General features: G+C 44.6%; 4 non-coding genes across 4 annotated transcripts; all 4 read right to left on the bottom strand.

The window, feature by feature from the left end:
* Positions 1-4,875: 4,875 nt before the first annotated feature.
* Positions 4,876-4,982, bottom strand: LOC138568651 (U6 spliceosomal RNA). The gene has a single exon (XR_011302969.1). It is a non-coding gene; the product is annotated as a U6 spliceosomal RNA (small nuclear RNA).
* Positions 4,983-7,412: 2,430 nt separating this feature from the next.
* LOC138568650 (U6 spliceosomal RNA) lies at positions 7,413-7,519 on the bottom strand. The gene has a single exon (XR_011302968.1). It is a non-coding gene; the product is annotated as a U6 spliceosomal RNA (small nuclear RNA).
* Positions 7,520-12,947: 5,428 nt separating this feature from the next.
* Positions 12,948-13,054, bottom strand: LOC138568649 (U6 spliceosomal RNA). The gene has a single exon (XR_011302967.1). It is a non-coding gene; the product is annotated as a U6 spliceosomal RNA (small nuclear RNA).
* An 11,432-nt stretch (positions 13,055-24,486) lies between these two features.
* Positions 24,487-24,593, bottom strand: LOC138568648 (U6 spliceosomal RNA). Its single transcript, XR_011302966.1, has one exon. It is a non-coding gene; the product is annotated as a U6 spliceosomal RNA (small nuclear RNA).
* Between the last annotated feature and the right edge of the window lie 2,315 nt (positions 24,594-26,908).

Below are 26,908 nucleotides of genomic sequence, written 5' to 3'. Positions count from 1 at the left end.
TCCTTTACAGCTTGTACTGGTGGGAGATGATGTGAGTTTATCAACTGCAACGGGATATGAGGCTTGTGTGCCACAAAAAGCAGGTCTAGTATTTTTTATAAGAAAGCCACTTAAGAAGGGAACTTTGGACAACCCTACCGAGAGCAAAAGTATTACACAGGAGGTAAGGGGGTCAGTGGGTCAACTGATACAATAAACTGACTCACAGTCAAATGTGCTAAATCCAAACACTACCAGTTTCGACATGTTCCTGGCTTTCTGTTTCATTTTTTAACAGATCCATTCCTATGTACCTCTGTGCTTTCAACAGATTTTTCGTTGTAAGGGAGGGACATACAGTAGGCCGTAAAACATTCCTGGGCAGGAAAGACTATGTAAAAGCAAGAGTAGCAGACAGCTTAAAAGAATCATCAGCAGAACCCTCTACACCTTCCCCAAAAAATATAAAATTATTTCTCTGCATGTATGTGCGTTGAACAGCGCAAGTAATTTGGTTAATGTCAGTGGATAAATGTCACTTTCCCATAGCGCAGGACAACATCACTTGTACAGGCCCCTTCTGCAAAGGCATTACCGCTGTAGAAAGCAGTGAAAAAGTGAGGCAGTGTGCAGTCACCCCTGACCCTTCACTGCCCTGATCGGCCACGATCGGCCAAGGACCTCTCTATAAGAGCTGAGGGTGGAATTTTTCTGGACCTCGGTAACTTAGGGAGACATGGCTAAATGGATCCTCAATCAACGGCCCAGCCTTTGCTCTGTGGCCTGTCCGAATATGTCTGTTCTCCAAATTACCTGCCACTGCCCAGGTGTCAGCTTGTGAGATGGAATGACCTCCCAGGAAGCATACTGGCAGATGATTTGCATAGGCACACCCCCTCTCCCTCTCTCTTAGGCCTGCTTACTCCACAGTAGCAAGTATCTGGGGAAAATATAGTGGTCGAGGTGGGGTAGCAGTAACTAGCAACTATGACAAAGTAAATCTGGGGCACTTGGCGACCTGTGGGAAACAACTGCAGAGCTCAGTGCCCAGAACTTTGTGGCACAGGGAGGAGGTCTGTGGGATTTCAGTAACTTGGAGACATGCAACCTGGTCGGGAGTGCTTCAGGTCTCCTTCCTTGCATGTTCCAAGCAACTCAACAAAGCATCAACAGGCTGAGATACCAGCCACAGAGCCCCTTTCCACTTGATTAAAAGCCTAAAATCTTTTCCATGCAAACACATAGCCCCCGAATACCATATTTTCTTTGTTTTCTCTCTCTCTGTCTCTCTCTCCTCCCTCCCTCCCTCCCTCCCTCCCTCTCTCCCTCCCTCCCTCCCTCCTTTCCACCACCCACAACCCCCCTCCCTCTCCCTCGTCCTCTCCCTACCATTACTTTTAAGTTTCCCTGCACTGCAGCACATTGCGACAATGGTAATTCACAATGGGACTGTTTGAAAGTTACAGAAATCAAAAAAGAATCAACCAACTAAAAGCAGCCAAATCCGGAGTACACTGCTCAGCCACAATTAAAGATTAAGGCCTAGAAGCAAGTAAAGCTGTAGTTCAGAGCGATGTTTGCAAATAGCACCTTAAAGCAGTTTACGCTGGAGTGCACAACAAGGGGGAAAAGTGATAATACCGAGTTTGGTAGAATGGGATAAAAAAACAAAAGCAGCGTGCCACTTCTAAAAGTACAAGTCAAGAAATTGAAGGTGGTGGGGCTGTTCATTCAGTCAATAGGACTCACAAGTAAACGGCTCCCGAGGCATTAGTGTTGAATTTGGCGCAAAATGTATTGTGTTGTCGTGTAATATGTATGAACATACAATTTCAATCTTCATTAAAAAAGATGTATTAAAAAATAAAGACTTGCAGATTAAGAAAGTTTCTGTCCTGTCGTGTGCCAAAAATAGTGAATGCTTTACGAATGTGCGTGTCATCCTTTGAAGCAGGGGCCAATTCAATTTTCCCATTTTCATTCCAATATTAGTACATGTTTTGCTGAGGTACATAGGAAGTTAAGTTCAGTTAAGAAATGAAACAAAAAGCCTGGAAACATGTTGAAACAGGTAGGATTTGGACTTACAATAAACTGATTCACAGTCAGATGTGCTATCCCTTGACCCACTGACACCCCTACCTTTTGTGTAATCCTTTCGCTCTCAGCAGGGTTGTCCAAAGTTCCCTACTTAAAGAGACTTTCTTATAAAAATGATCCTAGACCTGTTTTTTATGGCCCACATGCCTCATATCCCGTTGCTCTTGATAAACTCACATCATCTCCCACCAATACAAGCTGTAAAAGATGTCAAGGGCATAGCCAAGGAAACTAAACGTGGGCTGAAGGTTGAGCAATCCTTAAATCAGCAGCAAAAATAACATTGAAATCAGCCTCAGAATCTCTTAAAGGATGGGCCAACACTGGTTGCTTGCAGGGCGCAATCGGGCAGCCTCTGGTGCTGACGCCTTAAGGCAAGCGCAAAGGGAGAGCCAACCAAACCATTGATTAGGACCTCTGGACTTTCTGCTCTTTGACATAAGGACATTTGTTATGGCAAACATTTGACCAAACCCCATTTAGAAGTCGGATGTTATGGGATTAAGCGGCAAACAGCAATTCATCAGCATTCTTTGCTGCTGTATTGATCTGGTCCTAAAGGGTTTGGTTTAATGCCAATTATATTTAAAGATAAAAAGATTCATGCTCAAGGGTGCTTGCAAATCGACACCCCCTCCCCATCACGATGGCTGTGTGATGCAAGCGTAAGAGCATCACAGAAGACCCATAGACATGAGAAACACTCTGTACCTCTGAGTGTATGTGGGCCCATGGCTGGATCAAGGACAAGGCAAGAACAGGAGATGGCTTAAGGTGTCAGCACCCAGGCTGCCCCATTGCGCGCTGCCAGCAACAGATATTGGACCATCCTTTAAGAGATTCTGAGGCTGATTTCAATGTTAACTTTGCTGCTGATTAAAGGATTGCTCAACCTTCGACCCGCGTCTAGTTTGCTTGGCTAAGCCCTGAAAATCTTTTACAGCTTATATTGGTGAGAGATGAAGTGAGTTTATCAAGGGCAACGGGATATGAGGCATGTGTGCCACAGAATGCAGGTCTAGGATCTTTTATATGAAATCCACTTTGGAAAACCCTACTGAGAAAAAAAGGATTACACAAAAGGAAAGGGGGTCAGTGGGTCAAGGGATAGCACATCTAACTGTTAGTTAATTGTAAGTCCAAATCCTACCCGTTTCCACATTTTTCCAGGCTTTTTGTTTCATTTCTTAACAGATCCATTCCTATGTACCTCTGTGCTTTCAACAGATTTTTCGTTGTAAGGGAGGGACATACAGTAGGCCGTAAAACATTCCTGGGGAGGAAAGACTCTATGTAAAAACAAGAGTAGCAGACAGCTTAAAAGAATCATCAGCAGAACCCTCTACACCTTCCCCAAAAAATATAAAATTATTTCTCTGCATGTATGTGCGTTGAACAGCGCAAGTAATTTGGTTAATGTCAGTGGATAAATGTCACTTTCCCATAGCGCAGGACAACATCACTTGTACAGGCCCCTTCTGCAAAGGCATTACCGCTGTAGAAAGCAGTGAAAAAGTGAGGCAGTGTGCAGTCACCCCTGACCCTTCACTGCCCTGATCGGCCACGATCGGCCAAGGACCTCTCTATAAGAGCTGAGGGTGGAATTTTTCTGGACCTCGGTAACTTAGGGAGACATGGCTAAATGGATCCTCAATCAACGGCCCAGCCTTTGCTCTGTGGCCTGTCCGAATATGTCTGTTCTCCAAATTACCTGCCACTGCCCAGGTGTCAGCTTGTGAGATGGAATGACCTCCCAGGAAGCATACTGGCAGATGATTTGCATAGGCACACCCCCTCTCCCTCTCTCTTAGCCCTGCTTACTCCACAGTAGCAAGTATCTGGGGAAAATATAGTGGTCGAGGTGGGGTAGCAGTAACTAGCAACTATGAGAAAGTAAATCTGGGGCACTTGGCGACCTGTGGGAAACAACTGCAGAGCTCAGTGCCCAGAACTTTGTGGCACAGGGAGGAGGTCTGTGGGATTTCAGTAACTTGGAGACATGCAACCTGGTCGGGAGTGCTTCAGGTCTCCTTCCTTGCATGTTCCAAGCAACTCAACAAAGCATCAACAGGCTGAGATACCAGCCACAGAGCCCCTTTCCACTTGATTAAAAGCCTAAAATCTTTTCCATGCAAACACATAGCCCCCGAATACCATATTTTCTTTGTTTTCTCTCTCTCTGTCTCTCTCTCCTCCCTCCCTCCCTCCCTCCCTCCCTCACTCCTTCCCACCCTCCCGCCCTCTCTCTTCCCCCCTCTCCCTCTCCCTCAATCCTCCCATTAATTTTAAGTTTTCATGCACTGCAGCACATTGTGACAATGGTATTTCACAATGGGACTGTTTGAAAGTTACAGAAATCAAAAAAGAAATCAACCAACTATAAGCAGCCACGTCCGGAGTACACTGCTCAGCTCCAATTAAAGATTAAGGCCCAGAAGCAAGTAAAGCTGTAGTTCAGAGCGATCTTTGCAAATATCACCTCAAAGCAGTTTACGCTGGAGTGCAGAACAAGGGGGAAAGTGATAATACTGAGTTTGGTAGAATGGAATAAAAAAAACAAAAGAAGCATGCCACTTCTAAAAGTACAAGTCAAGAAATTCAAGGGGACGTGGCTGTTCATTCAGTCAAGAGGATTCACAAGTAAAAGGCTCCTGAGGCATTAGTGTTGAATTTGGCGCAAAATGTATTGTGTTGTCGTGTAATATGAATGAACATACAATTTCAATCTTCATTAAAAAAGATCTATTAAAAAATAAAGACTTGCAAATTAAGAAAGTTTCTGTCCTGTCATGTGCCAAAAATAGTGAATGCTTTACGAATGTGCGTGTCATCCTTTAGAGCAGGGGCCAATTTAATTTTCCCATTATCATTCCAATATTAGTACATGTGTTGCAGAAGCAAGCGCAAAGGGAGAGTCAATCAAACCATTCATTAGGATCTCAGGTCAAAGGTTTGCCATTCCAAATGTCCTTATGTCAGAGGGCAGAAAGTCCAAACACCATTTAGATATCGGGTGGTATGAAATGAAGAGGCAAACAACAATGAATAAGCATTCGTTGCTGCTGTATTGATCTGGTCCTTAAGGGTTTTAGTTTAATGCCAATTATATTTAAAGATAGAAAGATTAATGCTCCAGGGTGCTTGCAAAATGACACCCCCTCCCCATCACAATGGCTGGGTGATGCAAGCCTGAGAGCATCACAATAGACCCATAGACATGAGAAAAACTCTGTACCTCTGAGTGTATGTGGGCCCATGGCTGTATCAAGGACAAGGCAAGAACAGGAGGTGGGTAAGGCGTCAGCACCAGAGGGTGTCCGATTGAGCCCTGTAAGCAACAGATGTTGGACCGTCCTTTAAAAGATTCTGAGGCTGATTTCAATTTTAACTTTGCTGCTGATTTAAGGATTGCTCAACCTTGACCCACGTCTAGTTTGTTTGGATAAGCCCTGGAATTCCTTTACAGCTTGTACTGGTGGGAGATGATGTGAGTTTATCAACTGCAACGGGATATGAGGCTTGTGTGCCACAAAAAGCAGGTCTAGTATTTTTTATAAGAAAGCCACTTAAGAAGGGAACTTTGGACAACCCTACCGAGAGCAAAAGTATTACACAGGAGGTAAGGGGGTCAGTGGGTCAACTGATACAATAAACTGACTCACAGTCAAATGTGCTAAATCCAAACACTACCAGTTTCGACATGTTCCTGGCTTTCTGTTTCATTTTTTAACAGATCCATTCCTATGTACCTCTGTGCTTTCAACAGATTTTTCGTTGTAAGGGAGGGACATACAGTAGGCCGTAAAACATTCCTGGGCAGGAAAGACTATGTAAAAGCAAGAGTAGCAGACAGCTTAAAAGAATCATCAGCAGAACCCTCTACACCTTCCCCAAAAAATATAAAATTATTTCTCTGCATGTATGTGCGTTGAACAGCGCAAGTAATTTGGTTAATGTCAGTGGATAAATGTCACTTTCCCATAGCGCAGGACAACATCACTTGTACAGGCCCCTTCTGCAAAGGCATTACCGCTGTAGAAAGCAGTGAAAAAGTGAGGCAGTGTGCAGTCACCCCTGACCCTTCACTGCCCTGATCGGCCACGATCGGCCAAGGACCTCTCTATAAGAGCTGAGGGTGGAATTTTTCTGGACCTCGGTAACTTAGGGAGACATGGCTAAATGGATCCTCAATCAACGGCCCAGCCTTTGCTCTGTGGCCTGTCCGAATATGTCTGTTCTCCAAATTACCTGCCACTGCCCAGGTGTCAGCTTGTGAGATGGAATGACCTCCCAGGAAGCATACTGGCAGATGATTTGCATAGGCACACCCCCTCTCCCTCTCTCTTAGCCCTGCTTACTCCACAGTAGCAAGTATCTGGGGAAAATATAGTGGTCGAGGTGGGGTAGCAGTAACTAGCAACTATGAGAAAGTAAATCTGGGGCACTTGGCGACCTGTGGGAAACAACTGCAGAGCTCAGTGCCCAGAACTTTGTGGCACAGGGAGGAGGTCTGTGGGATTTCAGTAACTTGGAGACATGCAACCTGGTCGGGAGTGCTTCAGGTCTCCTTCCTTGCATGTTCCAAGCAACTCAACAAAGCATCAACAGGCTGAGATACCAGCCACAGAGCCCCTTTCCACTTGATTAAAAGCCTAAAATCTTTTCCATGCAAACACATAGCCCCCGAATACCATATTTTCTTTGTTTTCTCTCTCTCTGTCTCTCTCTCCTCCCTCCCTCCCTCCCTCCCTCCCTCACTCCTTCCCACCCTCCCGCCCTCTCTCTTCCCCCCTCTCCCTCTCCCTCAATCCTCCCATTAATTTTAAGTTTTCATGCACTGCAGCACATTGTGACAATGGTATTTCACAATGGGACTGTTTGAAAGTTACAGAAATCAAAAAAGAAATCAACCAACTATAAGCAGCCACGTCCGGAGTACACTGCTCAGCTCCAATTAAAGATTAAGGCCCAGAAGCAAGTAAAGCTGTAGTTCAGAGCGATCTTTGCAAATATCACCTCAAAGCAGTTTACGCTGGAGTGCAGAACAAGGGGGAAAGTGATAATACTGAGTTTGGTAGAATGGAATAAAAAAAACAAAAGAAGCATGCCACTTCTAAAAGTACAAGTCAAGAAATTCAAGGGGACGTGGCTGTTCATTCAGTCAAGAGGATTCACAAGTAAAAGGCTCCTGAGGCATTAGTGTTGAATTTGGCGCAAAATGTATTGTGTTGTCGTGTAATATGAATGAACATACAATTTCAATCTTCATTAAAAAAGATCTATTAAAAAATAAAGACTTGCAAATTAAGAAAGTTTCTGTCCTGTCATGTGCCAAAAATAGTGAATGCTTTACGAATGTGCGTGTCATCCTTTAGAGCAGGGGCCAATTTAATTTTCCCATTATCATTCCAATATTAGTACATGTGTTGCAGAAGCAAGCGCAAAGGGAGAGTCAATCAAACCATTCATTAGGATCTCAGGTCAAAGGTTTGCCATTCCAAATGTCCTTATGTCAGAGGGCAGAAAGTCCAAACACCATTTAGATATCGGGTGGTATGAAATGAAGAGGCAAACAACAATGAATAAGCATTCGTTGCTGCTGTATTGATCTGGTCCTTAAGGGTTTTAGTTTAATGCCAATTATATTTAAAGATAGAAAGATTAATGCTCCAGGGTGCTTGCAAAATGACACCCCCTCCCCATCACAATGGCTGGGTGATGCAAGCCTGAGAGCATCACAATAGACCCATAGACATGAGAAAAACTCTGTACCTCTGAGTGTATGTGGGCCCATGGCTGTATCAAGGACAAGGCAAGAACAGGAGGTGGGTAAGGCGTCAGCACCAGAGGGTGTCCGATTGAGCCCTGTAAGCAACAGATGTTGGACCGTCCTTTAAAAGATTCTGAGGCTGATTTCAATTTTAACTTTGCTGCTGATTTAAGGATTGCTCAACCTTGACCCACGTCTAGTTTGTTTGGATAAGCCCTGGAATTCCTTTACAGCTTGTACTGGTGGGAGATGATGTGAGTTTATCAACTGCAACGGGATATGAGGCTTGTGTGCCACAAAAAGCAGGTCTAGTATTTTTTATAAGAAAGCCACTTAAGAAGGGAACTTTGGACAACCCTACCGAGAGCAAAAGTATTACACAGGAGGTAAGGGGGTCAGTGGGTCAACTGATACAATAAACTGACTCACAGTCAAATGTGCTAAATCCAAACACTACCAGTTTCGACATGTTCCTGGCTTTCTGTTTCATTTTTTAACAGATCCATTCCTATGTACCTCTGTGCTTTCAACAGATTTTTCGTTGTAAGGGAGGGACATACAGTAGGCCGTAAAACATTCCTGGGCAGGAAAGACTATGTAAAAGCAAGAGTAGCAGACAGCTTAAAAGAATCATCAGCAGAACCCTCTACACCTTCCCCAAAAAATATAAAATTATTTCTCTGCATGTATGTGCGTTGAACAGCGCAAGTAATTTGGTTAATGTCAGTGGATAAATGTCACTTTCCCATAGCGCAGGACAACATCACTTGTACAGGCCCCTTCTGCAAAGGCATTACCGCTGTAGAAAGCAGTGAAAAAGTGAGGCAGTGTGCAGTCACCCCTGACCCTTCACTGCCCTGATCGGCCACGATCGGCCAAGGACCTCTCTATAAGAGCTGAGGGTGGAATTTTTCTGGACCTCGGTAACTTAGGGAGACATGGCTAAATGGATCCTCAATCAACGGCCCAGCCTTTGCTCTGTGGCCTGTCCGAATATGTCTGTTCTCCAAATTACCTGCCACTGCCCAGGTGTCAGCTTGTGAGATGGAATGACCTCCCAGGAAGCATACTGGCAGATGATTTGCATAGGCACACCCCCTCTCCCTCTCTCTTAGGCCTGCTTACTCCACAGTAGCAAGTATCTGGGGAAAATATAGTGGTCGAGGTGGGGTAGCAGTAACTAGCAACTATGAGAAAGTAAATCTGGGGCACTTGGCGACCTGTGGGAAACAACTGCAGAGCTCAGTGCCCAGAACTTTGTGGCACAGGGAGGAGGTCTGTGGGATTTCAGTAACTTGGAGACATGCAACCTGGTCGGGAGTGCTTCAGGTCTCCTTCCTTGCATGTTCCAAGCAACTCAACAAAGCATCAACAGGCTGAGATACCAGCCACAGAGCCCCTTTCCACTTGATTAAAAGCCTAAAATCTTTTCCATGCAAACACATAGCCCCCGAATACCATATTTTCTTTGTTTTCTCTCTCTCTGTCTCTCTCTCCTCCCTCCCTCCCTCCCTCCCTCCCTCTCTCCCTCCCTCCCTCCCTCCTTTCCACCACCCACAACCCCCCTCCCTCTCCCTCGTCCTCTCCCTACCATTACTTTTAAGTTTCCCTGCACTGCAGCACATTGCGACAATGGTAATTCACAATGGGACTGTTTGAAAGTTACAGAAATCAAAAAAGAATCAACCAACTAAAAGCAGCCAAATCCGGAGTACACTGCTCAGCCACAATTAAAGATTAAGGCCTAGAAGCAAGTAAAGCTGTAGTTCAGAGCGATGTTTGCAAATAGCACCTTAAAGCAGTTTACGCTGGAGTGCACAACAAGGGGGAAAAGTGATAATACCGAGTTTGGTAGAATGGGATAAAAAAACAAAAGCAGCGTGCCACTTCTAAAAGTACAAGTCAAGAAATTGAAGGTGGTGGGGCTGTTCATTCAGTCAATAGGACTCACAAGTAAACGGCTCCCGAGGCATTAGTGTTGAATTTGGCGCAAAATGTATTGTGTTGTCGTGTAATATGTATGAACATACAATTTCAATCTTCATTAAAAAAGATGTATTAAAAAATAAAGACTTGCAGATTAAGAAAGTTTCTGTCCTGTCGTGTGCCAAAAATAGTGAATGCTTTACGAATGTGCGTGTCATCCTTTGAAGCAGGGGCCAATTCAATTTTCCCATTTTCATTCCAATATTAGTACATGTTTTGCTGAGGTACATAGGAAGTTAAGTTCAGTTAAGAAATGAAACAAAAAGCCTGGAAACATGTTGAAACAGGTAGGATTTGGACTTACAATAAACTGATTCACAGTCAGATGTGCTATCCCTTGACCCACTGACACCCCTACCTTTTGTGTAATCCTTTCGCTCTCAGCAGGGTTGTCCAAAGTTCCCTACTTAAAGAGACTTTCTTATAAAAATGATCCTAGACCTGTTTTTTATGGCCCACATGCCTCATATCCCGTTGCTCTTGATAAACTCACATCATCTCCCACCAATACAAGCTGTAAAAGATGTCAAGGGCATAGCCAAGGAAACTAAACGTGGGCTGAAGGTTGAGCAATCCTTAAATCAGCAGCAAAAATAACATTGAAATCAGCCTCAGAATCTCTTAAAGGATGGGCCAACACTGGTTGCTTGCAGGGCGCAATCGGGCAGCCTCTGGTGCTGACGCCTTAAGGCAAGCGCAAAGGGAGAGCCAACCAAACCATTGATTAGGACCTCTGGACTTTCTGCTCTTTGACATAAGGACATTTGTTATGGCAAACATTTGACCAAACCCCATTTAGAAGTCGGATGTTATGGGATTAAGCGGCAAACAGCAATTCATCAGCATTCTTTGCTGCTGTATTGATCTGGTCCTAAAGGGTTTGGTTTAATGCCAATTATATTTAAAGATAAAAAGATTCATGCTCAAGGGTGCTTGCAAATCGACACCCCCTCCCCATCACGATGGCTGTGTGATGCAAGCGTAAGAGCATCACAGAAGACCCATAGACATGAGAAACACTCTGTACCTCTGAGTGTATGTGGGCCCATGGCTGGATCAAGGACAAGGCAAGAACAGGAGATGGCTTAAGGTGTCAGCACCCAGGCTGCCCCATTGCGCGCTGCCAGCAACAGATATTGGACCATCCTTTAAGAGATTCTGAGGCTGATTTCAATGTTAACTTTGCTGCTGATTAAAGGATTGCTCAACCTTCGACCCGCGTCTAGTTTGCTTGGCTAAGCCCTGAAAATCTTTTACAGCTTATATTGGTGAGAGATGAAGTGAGTTTATCAAGGGCAACGGGATATGAGGCATGTGTGCCACAGAATGCAGGTCTAGGATCTTTTATATGAAATCCACTTTGGAAAACCCTACTGAGAAAAAAAGGATTACACAAAAGGAAAGGGGGTCAGTGGGTCAAGGGATAGCACATCTAACTGTTAGTTAATTGTAAGTCCAAATCCTACCCGTTTCCACATTTTTCCAGGCTTTTTGTTTCATTTCTTAACAGATCCATTCCTATGTACCTCTGTGCTTTCAACAGATTTTTCGTTGTAAGGGAGGGACATACAGTAGGCCGTAAAACATTCCTGGGGAGGAAAGACTCTATGTAAAAACAAGAGTAGCAGACAGCTTAAAAGAATCATCAGCAGAACCCTCTACACCTTCCCCAAAAAATATAAAATTATTTCTCTGCATGTATGTGCGTTGAACAGCGCAAGTAATTTGGTTAATGTCAGTGGATAAATGTCACTTTCCCATAGCGCAGGACAACATCACTTGTACAGGCCCCTTCTGCAAAGGCATTACCGCTGTAGAAAGCAGTGAAAAAGTGAGGCAGTGTGCAGTCACCCCTGACCCTTCACTGCCCTGATCGGCCACGATCGGCCAAGGACCTCTCTATAAGAGCTGAGGGTGGAATTTTTCTGGACCTCGGTAACTTAGGGAGACATGGCTAAATGGATCCTCAATCAACGGCCCAGCCTTTGCTCTGTGGCCTGTCCGAATATGTCTGTTCTCCAAATTACCTGCCACTGCCCAGGTGTCAGCTTGTGAGATGGAATGACCTCCCAGGAAGCATACTGGCAGATGATTTGCATAGGCACACCCCCTCTCCCTCTCTCTTAGCCCTGCTTACTCCACAGTAGCAAGTATCTGGGGAAAATATAGTGGTCGAGGTGGGGTAGCAGTAACTAGCAACTATGAGAAAGTAAATCTGGGGCACTTGGCGACCTGTGGGAAACAACTGCAGAGCTCAGTGCCCAGAACTTTGTGGCACAGGGAGGAGGTCTGTGGGATTTCAGTAACTTGGAGACATGCAACCTGGTCGGGAGTGCTTCAGGTCTCCTTCCTTGCATGTTCCAAGCAACTCAACAAAGCATCAACAGGCTGAGATACCAGCCACAGAGCCCCTTTCCACTTGATTAAAAGCCTAAAATCTTTTCCATGCAAACACATAGCCCCCGAATACCATATTTTCTTTGTTTTCTCTCTCTCTGTCTCTCTCTCCTCCCTCCCTCCCTCCCTCCCTCCCTCACTCCTTCCCACCCTCCCGCCCTCTCTCTTCCCCCCTCTCCCTCTCCCTCAATCCTCCCATTAATTTTAAGTTTTCATGCACTGCAGCACATTGTGACAATGGTATTTCACAATGGGACTGTTTGAAAGTTACAGAAATCAAAAAAGAAATCAACCAACTATAAGCAGCCACGTCCGGAGTACACTGCTCAGCTCCAATTAAAGATTAAGGCCCAGAAGCAAGTAAAGCTGTAGTTCAGAGCGATCTTTGCAAATATCACCTCAAAGCAGTTTACGCTGGAGTGCAGAACAAGGGGGAAAGTGATAATACTGAGTTTGGTAGAATGGAATAAAAAAAACAAAAGAAGCATGCCACTTCTAAAAGTACAAGTCAAGAAATTCAAGGGGACGTGGCTGTTCATTCAGTCAAGAGGATTCACAAGTAAAAGGCTCCTGAGGCATTAGTGTTGAATTTGGCGCAAAATGTATTGTGTTGTCGTGTAATATGAATGAACATACAATTTCAATCTTCATTAAAAAAGATCTATTAAAAAATAAAGACTTGCAAATTAAGAAAGTTTCTGTCCTGTCATGTGCCAAAAATAGTGAATGCTTTACGAATGTGCGTGTCATCCTTTAGAGCAGGGGCCAATTTAATTTTCCCATTATCATTCCAATATTAGTACATGTGTTGCAGAAGCAAGCGCAAAGGGAGAGTCAATCAAACCATTCATTAGGATCTCAGGTCAAAGGTTTGCCATTCCAAATGTCCTTATGTCAGAGGGCAGAAAGTCCAAACACCATTTAGATATCGGGTGGTATGAAATGAAGAGGCAAACAACAATGAATAAGCATTCGTTGCTGCTGTATTGATCTGGTCCTTAAGGGTTTTAGTTTAATGCCAATTATATTTAAAGATAGAAAGATTAATGCTCCAGGGTGCTTGCAAAATGACACCCCCTCCCCATCACAATGGCTGGGTGATGCAAGCCTGAGAGCATCACAATAGACCCATAGACATGAGAAAAACTCTGTACCTCTGAGTGTATGTGGGCCCATGGCTGTATCAAGGACAAGGCAAGAACAGGAGGTGGGTAAGGCGTCAGCACCAGAGGGTGTCCGATTGAGCCCTGTAAGCAACAGATGTTGGACCGTCCTTTAAAAGATTCTGAGGCTGATTTCAATTTTAACTTTGCTGCTGATTTAAGGATTGCTCAACCTTGACCCACGTCTAGTTTGTTTGGATAAGCCCTGGAATTCCTTTACAGCTTGTACTGGTGGGAGATGATGTGAGTTTATCAACTGCAACGGGATATGAGGCTTGTGTGCCACAAAAAGCAGGTCTAGTATTTTTTATAAGAAAGCCACTTAAGAAGGGAACTTTGGACAACCCTACCGAGAGCAAAAGTATTACACAGGAGGTAAGGGGGTCAGTGGGTCAACTGATACAATAAACTGACTCACAGTCAAATGTGCTAAATCCAAACACTACCAGTTTCGACATGTTCCTGGCTTTCTGTTTCATTTTTTAACAGATCCATTCCTATGTACCTCTGTGCTTTCAACAGATTTTTCGTTGTAAGGGAGGGACATACAGTAGGCCGTAAAACATTCCTGGGCAGGAAAGACTATGTAAAAGCAAGAGTAGCAGACAGCTTAAAAGAATCATCAGCAGAACCCTCTACACCTTCCCCAAAAAATATAAAATTATTTCTCTGCATGTATGTGCGTTGAACAGCGCAAGTAATTTGGTTAATGTCAGTGGATAAATGTCACTTTCCCATAGCGCAGGACAACATCACTTGTACAGGCCCCTTCTGCAAAGGCATTACCGCTGTAGAAAGCAGTGAAAAAGTGAGGCAGTGTGCAGTCACCCCTGACCCTTCACTGCCCTGATCGGCCACGATCGGCCAAGGACCTCTCTATAAGAGCTGAGGGTGGAATTTTTCTGGACCTCGGTAACTTAGGGAGACATGGCTAAATGGATCCTCAATCAACGGCCCAGCCTTTGCTCTGTGGCCTGTCCGAATATGTCTGTTCTCCAAATTACCTGCCACTGCCCAGGTGTCAGCTTGTGAGATGGAATGACCTCCCAGGAAGCATACTGGCAGATGATTTGCATAGGCACACCCCCTCTCCCTCTCTCTTAGCCCTGCTTACTCCACAGTAGCAAGTATCTGGGGAAAATATAGTGGTCGAGGTGGGGTAGCAGTAACTAGCAACTATGAGAAAGTAAATCTGGGGCACTTGGCGACCTGTGGGAAACAACTGCAGAGCTCAGTGCCCAGAACTTTGTGGCACAGGGAGGAGGTCTGTGGGATTTCAGTAACTTGGAGACATGCAACCTGGTCGGGAGTGCTTCAGGTCTCCTTCCTTGCATGTTCCAAGCAACTCAACAAAGCATCAACAGGCTGAGATACCAGCCACAGAGCCCCTTTCCACTTGATTAAAAGCCTAAAATCTTTTCCATGCAAACACATAGCCCCCGAATACCATATTTTCTTTGTTTTCTCTCTCTCTGTCTCTCTCTCCTCCCTCCCTCCCTCCCTCCCTCCCTCCCTCTCTCCCTCCCTCCCTCCCTCCTTTCCACCACCCACAACCCCCCTCCCTCTCCCTCGTCCTCTCCCTACCATTACTTTTAAGTTTCCCTGCACTGCAGCACATTGCGACAATGGTAATTCACAATGGGACTGTTTGAAAGTTACAGAAATCAAAAAAGAATCAACCAACTAAAAGCAGCCAAATCCGGAGTACACTGCTCAGCCACAATTAAAGATTAAGGCCTAGAAGCAAGTAAAGCTGTAGTTCAGAGCGATGTTTGCAAATAGCACCTTAAAGCAGTTTACGCTGGAGTGCACAACAAGGGGGAAAAGTGATAATACCGAGTTTGGTAGAATGGGATAAAAAAACAAAAGCAGCGTGCCACTTCTAAAAGTACAAGTCAAGAAATTGAAGGTGGTGGGGCTGTTCATTCAGTCAATAGGACTCACAAGTAAACGGCTCCCGAGGCATTAGTGTTGAATTTGGCGCAAAATGTATTGTGTTGTCGTGTAATATGTATGAACATACAATTTCAATCTTCATTAAAAAAGATGTATTAAAAAATAAAGACTTGCAGATTAAGAAAGTTTCTGTCCTGTCGTGTGCCAAAAATAGTGAATGCTTTACGAATGTGCGTGTCATCCTTTGAAGCAGGGGCCAATTCAATTTTCCCATTTTCATTCCAATATTAGTACATGTTTTGCTGAGGTACATAGGAAGTTAAGTTCAGTTAAGAAATGAAACAAAAAGCCTGGAAACATGTTGAAACAGGTAGGATTTGGACTTACAATAAACTGATTCACAGTCAGATGTGCTATCCCTTGACCCACTGACACCCCTACCTTTTGTGTAATCCTTTCGCTCTCAGCAGGGTTGTCCAAAGTTCCCTACTTAAAGAGACTTTCTTATAAAAATGATCCTAGACCTGTTTTTTATGGCCCACATGCCTCATATCCCGTTGCTCTTGATAAACTCACATCATCTCCCACCAATACAAGCTGTAAAAGATGTCAAGGGCATAGCCAAGGAAACTAAACGTGGGCTGAAGGTTGAGCAATCCTTAAATCAGCAGCAAAAATAACATTGAAATCAGCCTCAGAATCTCTTAAAGGATGGGCCAACACTGGTTGCTTGCAGGGCGCAATCGGGCAGCCTCTGGTGCTGACGCCTTAAGGCAAGCGCAAAGGGAGAGCCAACCAAACCATTGATTAGGACCTCTGGACTTTCTGCTCTTTGACATAAGGACATTTGTTATGGCAAACATTTGACCAAACCCCATTTAGAAGTCGGATGTTATGGGATTAAGCGGCAAACAGCAATTCATCAGCATTCTTTGCTGCTGTATTGATCTGGTCCTAAAGGGTTTGGTTTAATGCCAATTATATTTAAAGATAAAAAGATTCATGCTCAAGGGTGCTTGCAAATCGACACCCCCTCCCCATCACGATGGCTGTGTGATGCAAGCGTAAGAGCATCACAGAAGACCCATAGACATGAGAAACACTCTGTACCTCTGAGTGTATGTGGGCCCATGGCTGGATCAAGGACAAGGCAAGAACAGGAGATGGCTTAAGGTGTCAGCACCCAGGCTGCCCCATTGCGCGCTGCCAGCAACAGATATTGGACCATCCTTTAAGAGATTCTGAGGCTGATTTCAATGTTAACTTTGCTGCTGATTAAAGGATTGCTCAACCTTCGACCCGCGTCTAGTTTGCTTGGCTAAGCCCTGAAAATCTTTTACAGCTTATATTGGTGAGAGATGAAGTGAGTTTATCAAGGGCAACGGGATATGAGGCATGTGTGCCACAGAATGCAGGTCTAGGATCTTTTATATGAAATCCACTTTGGAAAACCCTACTGAGAAAAAAAGGATTACACAAAAGGAAAGGGGGTCAGTGGGTCAAGGGATAGCACATCTAACTGTTAGTTAATTGTAAGTCCAAATCCTACCCGTTTCCACATTTTTCCAGGCTTTTTGTTTCATTTCTTAACAGATCCATTCCTATGTACCTCTGTGCTTTCAACAGATTTTTCGTTGTAAGGGAGGGACATACAGTAGGCCGTAAAACATTCCTGGGGAGGAAAGACTCTATGTAAAAACAAGAGTAGCAGACAGCTTAAAAGAATCATCAGCAGAACCCTCTACACCTTCCCCAAAAAATATAAAATTATTTCTCTGCATGTATGTGCGTTGAACAGCGCAAGTAATTTGGTTAATGTCAGTGGATAAATGTCACTTTCCCATAGCGCAGGACAACATCACTTGTACAGGCCCCTTCTGCAAAGGCATTACCGCTGTAGAAAGCAGTGAAAAAGTGAGGCAGTGTGCAGTCACCCCTGACCCTTCACTGCCCTGATCGGCCACGATCGGCCAAGGACCTCTCTATAAGAGCTGAGGGTGGAATTTTTCTGGACCTCGGTAACTTAGGGAGACATGGCTAAATGGATCCTCAATCAACGGCCCAGCCTTTGCTCTGTGGCCTGTCCGAATATGTCTGTTCTCCAAATTACCTGCCACTGCCCAGGTGTCAGCTTGTGAGATGGAATGACCTCCCAGGAAGCATACTGGCAGATGATTTGCATAGGCACACCCCCTCTCCCTCTCTCTTAGCCCTGCTTACTCCACAGTAGCAAGTATCTGGGGAAAATATAGTGGTCGAGGTGGGGTAGCAGTAACTAGCAACTATGAGAAAGTAAATCTGGGGCACTTGGCGACCTGTGGGAAACAACTGCAGAGCTCAGTGCCCAGAACTTTGTGGCACAGGGAGGAGGTCTGTGGGATTTCAGTAACTTGGAGACATGCAACCTGGTCGGGAGTGCTTCAGGTCTCCTTCCTTGCATGTTCCAAGCAACTCAACAAAGCATCAACAGGCTGAGATACCAGCCACAGAGCCCCTTTCCACTTGATTAAAAGCCTAAAATCTTTTCCATGCAAACACATAGCCCCCGAATACCATATTTTCTTTGTTTTCTCTCTCTCTGTCTCTCTCTCCTCCCTCCCTCCCTCCCTCCCTCCCTCCCTCTCTCCCTCCCTCCCTCCCTCCTTTCCACCACCCACAACCCCCCTCCCTCTCCCTCGTCCTCTCCCTACCATTACTTTTAAGTTTCCCTGCACTGCAGCACATTGCGACAATGGTAATTCACAATGGGACTGTTTGAAAGTTACAGAAATCAAAAAAGAATCAACCAACTAAAAGCAGCCAAATCCGGAGTACACTGCTCAGCCACAATTAAAGATTAAGGCCTAGAAGCAAGTAAAGCTGTAGTTCAGAGCGATGTTTGCAAATAGCACCTTAAAGCAGTTTACGCTGGAGTGCACAACAAGGGGGAAAAGTGATAATACCGAGTTTGGTAGAATGGGATAAAAAAACAAAAGCAGCGTGCCACTTCTAAAAGTACAAGTCAAGAAATTGAAGGTGGTGGGGCTGTTCATTCAGTCAATAGGACTCACAAGTAAACGGCTCCCGAGGCATTAGTGTTGAATTTGGCGCAAAATGTATTGTGTTGTCGTGTAATATGTATGAACATACAATTTCAATCTTCATTAAAAAAGATGTATTAAAAAATAAAGACTTGCAGATTAAGAAAGTTTCTGTCCTGTCGTGTGCCAAAAATAGTGAATGCTTTACGAATGTGCGTGTCATCCTTTGAAGCAGGGGCCAATTCAATTTTCCCATTTTCATTCCAATATTAGTACATGTTTTGCTGAGGTACATAGGAAGTTAAGTTCAGTTAAGAAATGAAACAAAAAGCCTGGAAACATGTTGAAACAGGTAGGATTTGGACTTACAATAAACTGATTCACAGTCAGATGTGCTATCCCTTGACCCACTGACACCCCTACCTTTTGTGTAATCCTTTCGCTCTCAGCAGGGTTGTCCAAAGTTCCCTACTTAAAGAGACTTTCTTATAAAAATGATCCTAGACCTGTTTTTTATGGCCCACATGCCTCATATCCCGTTGCTCTTGATAAACTCACATCATCTCCCACCAATACAAGCTGTAAAAGATGTCAAGGGCATAGCCAAGGAAACTAAACGTGGGCTGAAGGTTGAGCAATCCTTAAATCAGCAGCAAAAATAACATTGAAATCAGCCTCAGAATCTCTTAAAGGATGGGCCAACACTGGTTGCTTGCAGGGCGCAATCGGGCAGCCTCTGGTGCTGACGCCTTAAGGCAAGCGCAAAGGGAGAGCCAACCAAACCATTGATTAGGACCTCTGGACTTTCTGCTCTTTGACATAAGGACATTTGTTATGGCAAACATTTGACCAAACCCCATTTAGAAGTCGGATGTTATGGGATTAAGCGGCAAACAGCAATTCATCAGCATTCTTTGCTGCTGTATTGATCTGGTCCTAAAGGGTTTGGTTTAATGCCAATTATATTTAAAGATAAAAAGATTCATGCTCAAGGGTGCTTGCAAATCGACACCCCCTCCCCATCACGATGGCTGTGTGATGCAAGCGTAAGAGCATCACAGAAGACCCATAGACATGAGAAACACTCTGTACCTCTGAGTGTATGTGGGCCCATGGCTGGATCAAGGACAAGGCAAGAACAGGAGATGGCTTAAGGTGTCAGCACCCAGGCTGCCCCATTGCGCGCTGCCAGCAACAGATATTGGACCATCCTTTAAGAGATTCTGAGGCTGATTTCAATGTTAACTTTGCTGCTGATTAAAGGATTGCTCAACCTTCGACCCGCGTCTAGTTTGCTTGGCTAAGCCCTGAAAATCTTTTACAGCTTATATTGGTGAGAGATGAAGTGAGTTTATCAAGGGCAACGGGATATGAGGCATGTGTGCCACAGAATGCAGGTCTAGGATCTTTTATATGAAATCCACTTTGGAAAACCCTACTGAGAAAAAAAGGATTACACAAAAGGAAAGGGGGTCAGTGGGTCAAGGGATAGCACATCTAACTGTTAGTTAATTGTAAGTCCAAATCCTACCCGTTTCCACATTTTTCCAGGCTTTTTGTTTCATTTCTTAACAGATCCATTCCTATGTACCTCTGTGCTTTCAACAGATTTTTCGTTGTAAGGGAGGGACATACAGTAGGCCGTAAAACATTCCTGGGGAGGAAAGACTCTATGTAAAAACAAGAGTAGCAGACAGCTTAAAAGAATCATCAGCAGAACCCTCTACACCTTCCCCAAAAAATATAAAATTATTTCTCTGCATGTATGTGCGTTGAACAGCGCAAGTAATTTGGTTAATGTCAGTGGATAAATGTCACTTTCCCATAGCGCAGGACAACATCACTTGTACAGGCCCCTTCTGCAAAGGCATTACCGCTGTAGAAAGCAGTGAAAAAGTGAGGCAGTGTGCAGTCACCCCTGACCCTTCACTGCCCTGATCGGCCACGATCGGCCAAGGACCTCTCTATAAGAGCTGAGGGTGGAATTTTTCTGGACCTCGGTAACTTAGGGAGACATGGCTAAATGGATCCTCAATCAACGGCCCAGCCTTTGCTCTGTGGCCTGTCCGAATATGTCTGTTCTCCAAATTACCTGCCACTGCCCAGGTGTCAGCTTGTGAGATGGAATGACCTCCCAGGAAGCATACTGGCAGATGATTTGCATAGGCACACCCCCTCTCCCTCTCTCTTAGCCCTGCTTACTCCACAGTAGCAAGTATCTGGGGAAAATATAGTGGTCGAGGTGGGGTAGCAGTAACTAGCAACTATGAGAAAGTAAATCTGGGGCACTTGGCGACCTGTGGGAAACAACTGCAGAGCTCAGTGCCCAGAACTTTGTGGCACAGGGAGGAGGTCTGTGGGATTTCAGTAACTTGGAGACATGCAACCTGGTCGGGAGTGCTTCAGGTCTCCTTCCTTGCATGTTCCAAGCAACTCAACAAAGCATCAACAGGCTGAGATACCAGCCACAGAGCCCCTTTCCACTTGATTAAAAGCCTAAAATCTTTTCCATGCAAACACATAGCCCCCGAATACCATATTTTCTTTGTTTTCTCTCTCTCTGTCTCTCTCTCCTCCCTCCCTCCCTCCCTCCCTCCCTCTCTCCCTCCCTCCCTCCCTCCTTTCCACCACCCACAACCCCCCTCCCTCTCCCTCGTCCTCTCCCTACCATTACTTTTAAGTTTCCCTGCACTGCAGCACATTGCGACAATGGTAATTCACAATGGGACTGTTTGAAAGTTACAGAAATCAAAAAAGAATCAACCAACTAAAAGCAGCCAAATCCGGAGTACACTGCTCAGCCACAATTAAAGATTAAGGCCTAGAAGCAAGTAAAGCTGTAGTTCAGAGCGATGTTTGCAAATAGCACCTTAAAGCAGTTTACGCTGGAGTGCACAACAAGGGGGAAAAGTGATAATACCGAGTTTGGTAGAATGGGATAAAAAAACAAAAGCAGCGTGCCACTTCTAAAAGTACAAGTCAAGAAATTGAAGGTGGTGGGGCTGTTCATTCAGTCAATAGGACTCACAAGTAAACGGCTCCCGAGGCATTAGTGTTGAATTTGGCGCAAAATGTATTGTGTTGTCGTGTAATATGTATGAACATACAATTTCAATCTTCATTAAAAAAGATGTATTAAAAAATAAAGACTTGCAGATTAAGAAAGTTTCTGTCCTGTCGTGTGCCAAAAATAGTGAATGCTTTACGAATGTGCGTGTCATCCTTTGAAGCAGGGGCCAATTCAATTTTGCCATTTTCATTCCAATATTAGTACATGTTTTGCTGAGGTACATAGGAAGTTAAGTTCAGTTAAGAAATGAAACAAAAAGCCTGGAAACATGTTGAAACAGGTAGGATTTGGACTTACAATAAACTGATTCACAGTCAGATGTGCTATCCCTTGACCCACTGACACCCCTACCTTTTGTGTAATCCTTTCGCTCTCAGCAGGGTTGTCCAAAGTTCCCTACTTAAAGAGACTTTCTTATAAAAATGATCCTAGACCTGTTTTTTATGGCCCACATGCCTCATATCCCGTTGCTCTTGATAAACTCACATCATCTCCCACCAATACAAGCTGTAAAAGATGTCAAGGGCATAGCCAAGGAAACTAAACGTGGGCTGAAGGTTGAGCAATCCTTAAATCAGCAGCAAAAATAACATTGAAATCAGCCTCAGAATCTCTTAAAGGATGGGCCAACACTGGTTGCTTGCAGGGCGCAATCGGGCAGCCTCTGGTGCTGACGCCTTAAGGCAAGCGCAAAGGGAGAGCCAACCAAACCATTGATTAGGACCTCTGGACTTTCTGCTCTTTGACATAAGGACATTTGTTATGGCAAACATTTGACCAAACCCCATTTAGAAGTCGGATGTTATGGGATTAAGCGGCAAACAGCAATTCATCAGCATTCTTTGCTGCTGTATTGATCTGGTCCTAAAGGGTTTGGTTTAATGCCAATTATATTTAAAGATAAAAAGATTCATGCTCAAGGGTGCTTGCAAATCGACACCCCCTCCCCATCACGATGGCTGTGTGATGCAAGCGTAAGAGCATCACAGAAGACCCATAGACATGAGAAACACTCTGTACCTCTGAGTGTATGTGGGCCCATGGCTGGATCAAGGACAAGGCAAGAACAGGAGATGGCTTAAGGTGTCAGCACCCAGGCTGCCCCATTGCGCGCTGCCAGCAACAGATATTGGACCATCCTTTAAGAGATTCTGAGGCTGATTTCAATGTTAACTTTGCTGCTGATTAAAGGATTGCTCAACCTTCGACCCGCGTCTAGTTTGCTTGGCTAAGCCCTGAAAATCTTTTACAGCTTATATTGGTGAGAGATGAAGTGAGTTTATCAAGGGCAACGGGATATGAGGCATGTGTGCCACAGAATGCAGGTCTAGGATCTTTTATATGAAATCCACTTTGGAAAACCCTACTGAGAAAAAAAGGATTACACAAAAGGAAAGGGGGTCAGTGGGTCAAGGGATAGCACATCTAACTGTTAGTTAATTGTAAGTCCAAATCCTACCCGTTTCCACATTTTTCCAGGCTTTTTGTTTCATTTCTTAACAGATCCATTCCTATGTACCTCTGTGCTTTCAACAGATTTTTCGTTGTAAGGGAGGGACATACAGTAGGCCGTAAAACATTCCTGGGGAGGAAAGACTCTATGTAAAAACAAGAGTAGCAGACAGCTTAAAAGAATCATCAGCAGAACCCTCTACACCTTCCCCAAAAAATATAAAATTATTTCTCTGCATGTATGTGCGTTGAACAGCGCAAGTAATTTGGTTAATGTCAGTGGATAAATGTCACTTTCCCATAGCGCAGGACAACATCACTTGTACAGGCCCCTTCTGCAAAGGCATTACCGCTGTAGAAAGCAGTGAAAAAGTGAGGCAGTGTGCAGTCACCCCTGACCCTTCACTGCCCTGATCGGCCACGATCGGCCAAGGACCTCTCTATAAGAGCTGAGGGTGGAATTTTTCTGGACCTCGGTAACTTAGGGAGACATGGCTAAATGGATCCTCAATCAACGGCCCAGCCTTTGCTCTGTGGCCTGTCCGAATATGTCTGTTCTCCAAATTACCTGCCACTGCCCAGGTGTCAGCTTGTGAGATGGAATGACCTCCCAGGAAGCATACTGGCAGATGATTTGCATAGGCACACCCCCTCTCCCTCTCTCTTAGCCCTGCTTACTCCACAGTAGCAAGTATCTGGGGAAAATATAGTGGTCGAGGTGGGGTAGCAGTAACTAGCAACTATGAGAAAGTAAATCTGGGGCACTTGGCGACCTGTGGGAAACAACTGCAGAGCTCAGTGCCCAGAACTTTGTGGCACAGGGAGGAGGTCTGTGGGATTTCAGTAACTTGGAGACATGCAACCTGGTCGGGAGTGCTTCAGGTCTCCTTCCTTGCATGTTCCAAGCAACTCAACAAAGCATCAACAGGCTGAGATACCAGCCACAGAGCCCCTTTCCACTTGATTAAAAGCCTAAAATCTTTTCCATGCAAACACATAGCCCCCGAATACCATATTTTCTTTGTTTTCTCTCTCTCTGTCTCTCTCTCCTCCCTCCCTCCCTCCCTCCCTCCCTCACTCCTTCCCACCCTCCCGCCCTCTCTCTTCCCCCCTCTCCCTCTCCCTCAATCCTCCCATTAATTTTAAGTTTTCATGCACTGCAGCACATTGTGACAATGGTATTTCACAATGGGACTGTTTGAAAGTTACAGAAATCAAAAAAGAAATCAACCAACTATAAGCAGCCACGTCCGGAGTACACTGCTCAGCTCCAATTAAAGATTAAGGCCCAGAAGCAAGTAAAGCTGTAGTTCAGAGCGATCTTTGCAAATATCACCTCAAAGCAGTTTACGCTGGAGTGCAGAACAAGGGGGAAAGTGATAATACTGAGTTTGGTAGAATGGAATAAAAAAAACAAAAGAAGCATGCCACTTCTAAAAGTACAAGTCAAGAAATTCAAGGGGACGTGGCTGTTCATTCAGTCAAGAGGATTCACAAGTAAAAGGCTCCTGAGGCATTAGTGTTGAATTTGGCGCAAAATGTATTGTGTTGTCGTGTAATATGAATGAACATACAATTTCAATCTTCATTAAAAAAGATCTATTAAAAAATAAAGACTTGCAAATTAAGAAAGTTTCTGTCCTGTCATGTGCCAAAAATAGTGAATGCTTTACGAATGTGCGTGTCATCCTTTAGAGCAGGGGCCAATTTAATTTTCCCATTATCATTCCAATATTAGTACATGTGTTGCAGAAGCAAGCGCAAAGGGAGAGTCAATCAAACCATTCATTAGGATCTCAGGTCAAAGGTTTGCCATTCCAAATGTCCTTATGTCAGAGGGCAGAAAGTCCAAACACCATTTAGATATCGGGTGGTATGAAATGAAGAGGCAAACAACAATGAATAAGCATTCGTTGCTGCTGTATTGATCTGGTCCTTAAGGGTTTTAGTTTAATGCCAATTATATTTAAAGATAGAAAGATTAATGCTCCAGGGTGCTTGCAAAATGACACCCCCTCCCCATCACAATGGCTGGGTGATGCAAGCCTGAGAGCATCACAATAGACCCATAGACATGAGAAAAACTCTGTACCTCTGAGTGTATGTGGGCCCATGGCTGTATCAAGGACAAGGCAAGAACAGGAGGTGGGTAAGGCGTCAGCACCAGAGGGTGTCCGATTGAGCCCTGTAAGCAACAGATGTTGGACCGTCCTTTAAAAGATTCTGAGGCTGATTTCAATTTTAACTTTGCTGCTGATTTAAGGATTGCTCAACCTTGACCCACGTCTAGTTTGTTTGGATAAGCCCTGGAATTCCTTTACAGCTTGTACTGGTGGGAGATGATGTGAGTTTATCAACTGCAACGGGATATGAGGCTTGTGTGCCACAAAAAGCAGGTCTAGTATTTTTTATAAGAAAGCCACTTAAGAAGGGAACTTTGGACAACCCTACCGAGAGCAAAAGTATTACACAGGAGGTAAGGGGGTCAGTGGGTCAACTGATACAATAAACTGACTCACAGTCAAATGTGCTAAATCCAAACACTACCAGTTTCGACATGTTCCTGGCTTTCTGTTTCATTTTTTAACAGATCCATTCCTATGTACCTCTGTGCTTTCAACAGATTTTTCGTTGTAAGGGAGGGACATACAGTAGGCCGTAAAACATTCCTGGGCAGGAAAGACTATGTAAAAGCAAGAGTAGCAGACAGCTTAAAAGAATCATCAGCAGAACCCTCTACACCTTCCCCAAAAAATATAAAATTATTTCTCTGCATGTATGTGCGTTGAACAGCGCAAGTAATTTGGTTAATGTCAGTGGATAAATGTCACTTTCCCATAGCGCAGGACAACATCACTTGTACAGGCCCCTTCTACAAAGGCATTACCGCTGTAGAAAGCAGTGAAAAAGTGAGGCAGTGTGCAGTCACCCCTGACCCTTCACTGCCCTGATCGGCCACGATCGGCCAAGGACCTCTCTATAAGAGCTGAGGGTGGAATTTTTCTGGACCTCGGTAACTTAGGGAGACATGGCTAAATGGATCCTCAATCAACGGCCCAGCCTTTGCTCTGTGGCCTGTCCGAATATGTCTGTTCTCCAAATTACCTGCCACTGCCCAGGTGTCAGCTTGTGAGATGGAATGACCTCCCAGGAAGCATACTGGCAGATGATTTGCATAGGCACACCCCCTCTCCCTCTCTCTTAGCCCTGCTTACTCCACAGTAGCAAGTATCTGGGGAAAATATAGTGGTCGAGGTGGGGTAGCAGTAACTAGCAACTATGAGAAAGTAAATCTGGGGCACTTGGCGACCTGTGGGAAACAACTGCAGAGCTCAGTGCCCAGAACTTTGTGGCACAGGGAGGAGGTCTGTGGGATTTCAGTAACTTGGAGACATGCAACCTGGTCGGGAGTGCTTCAGGTCTCCTTCCTTGCATGTTCCAAGCAACTCAACAAAGCATCAACAGGCTGAGATACCAGCCACAGAGCCCCTTTCCACTTGATTAAAAGCCTAAAATCTTTTCCATGCAAACACATAGCCCCCGAATACCATATTTTCTTTGTTTTCTCTCTCTCTGTCTCTCTCTCCTCCCTCCCTCCCTCCCTCCCTCCCTCTCTCCCTCCCTCCCTCCCTCCTTTCCACCACCCACAACCCCCCTCCCTCTCCCTCGTCCTCTCCCTACCATTACTTTTAAGTTTCCCTGCACTGCAGCACATTGCGACAATGGTAATTCACAATGGGACTGTTTGAAAGTTACAGAAATCAAAAAAGAATCAACCAACTAAAAGCAGCCAAATCCGGAGTACACTGCTCAGCCACAATTAAAGATTAAGGCCTAGAAGCAAGTAAAGCTGTAGTTCAGAGCGATGTTTGCAAATAGCACCTTAAAGCAGTTTACGCTGGAGTGCACAACAAGGGGGAAAAGTGATAATACCGAGTTTGGTAGAATGGGATAAAAAAACAAAAGCAGCGTGCCACTTCTAAAAGTACAAGTCAAGAAATTGAAGGTGGTGGGGCTGTTCATTCAGTCAATAGGACTCACAAGTAAACGGCTCCCGAGGCATTAGTGTTGAATT

This window comes from Ambystoma mexicanum, chromosome 2p (genome assembly GCF_040938575.1).
Source record: "Ambystoma mexicanum isolate Mex_15411 chromosome 2p, UKY_AmexF1_1, whole genome shotgun sequence".
NCBI classification, from domain to species: Eukaryota; Metazoa; Chordata; class Amphibia; order Caudata; family Ambystomatidae; genus Ambystoma; species Ambystoma mexicanum.
The sequence above is the reverse complement of the archived record's forward strand: the minus strand, read 5'-3'. Positions and strand labels throughout refer to the sequence as shown.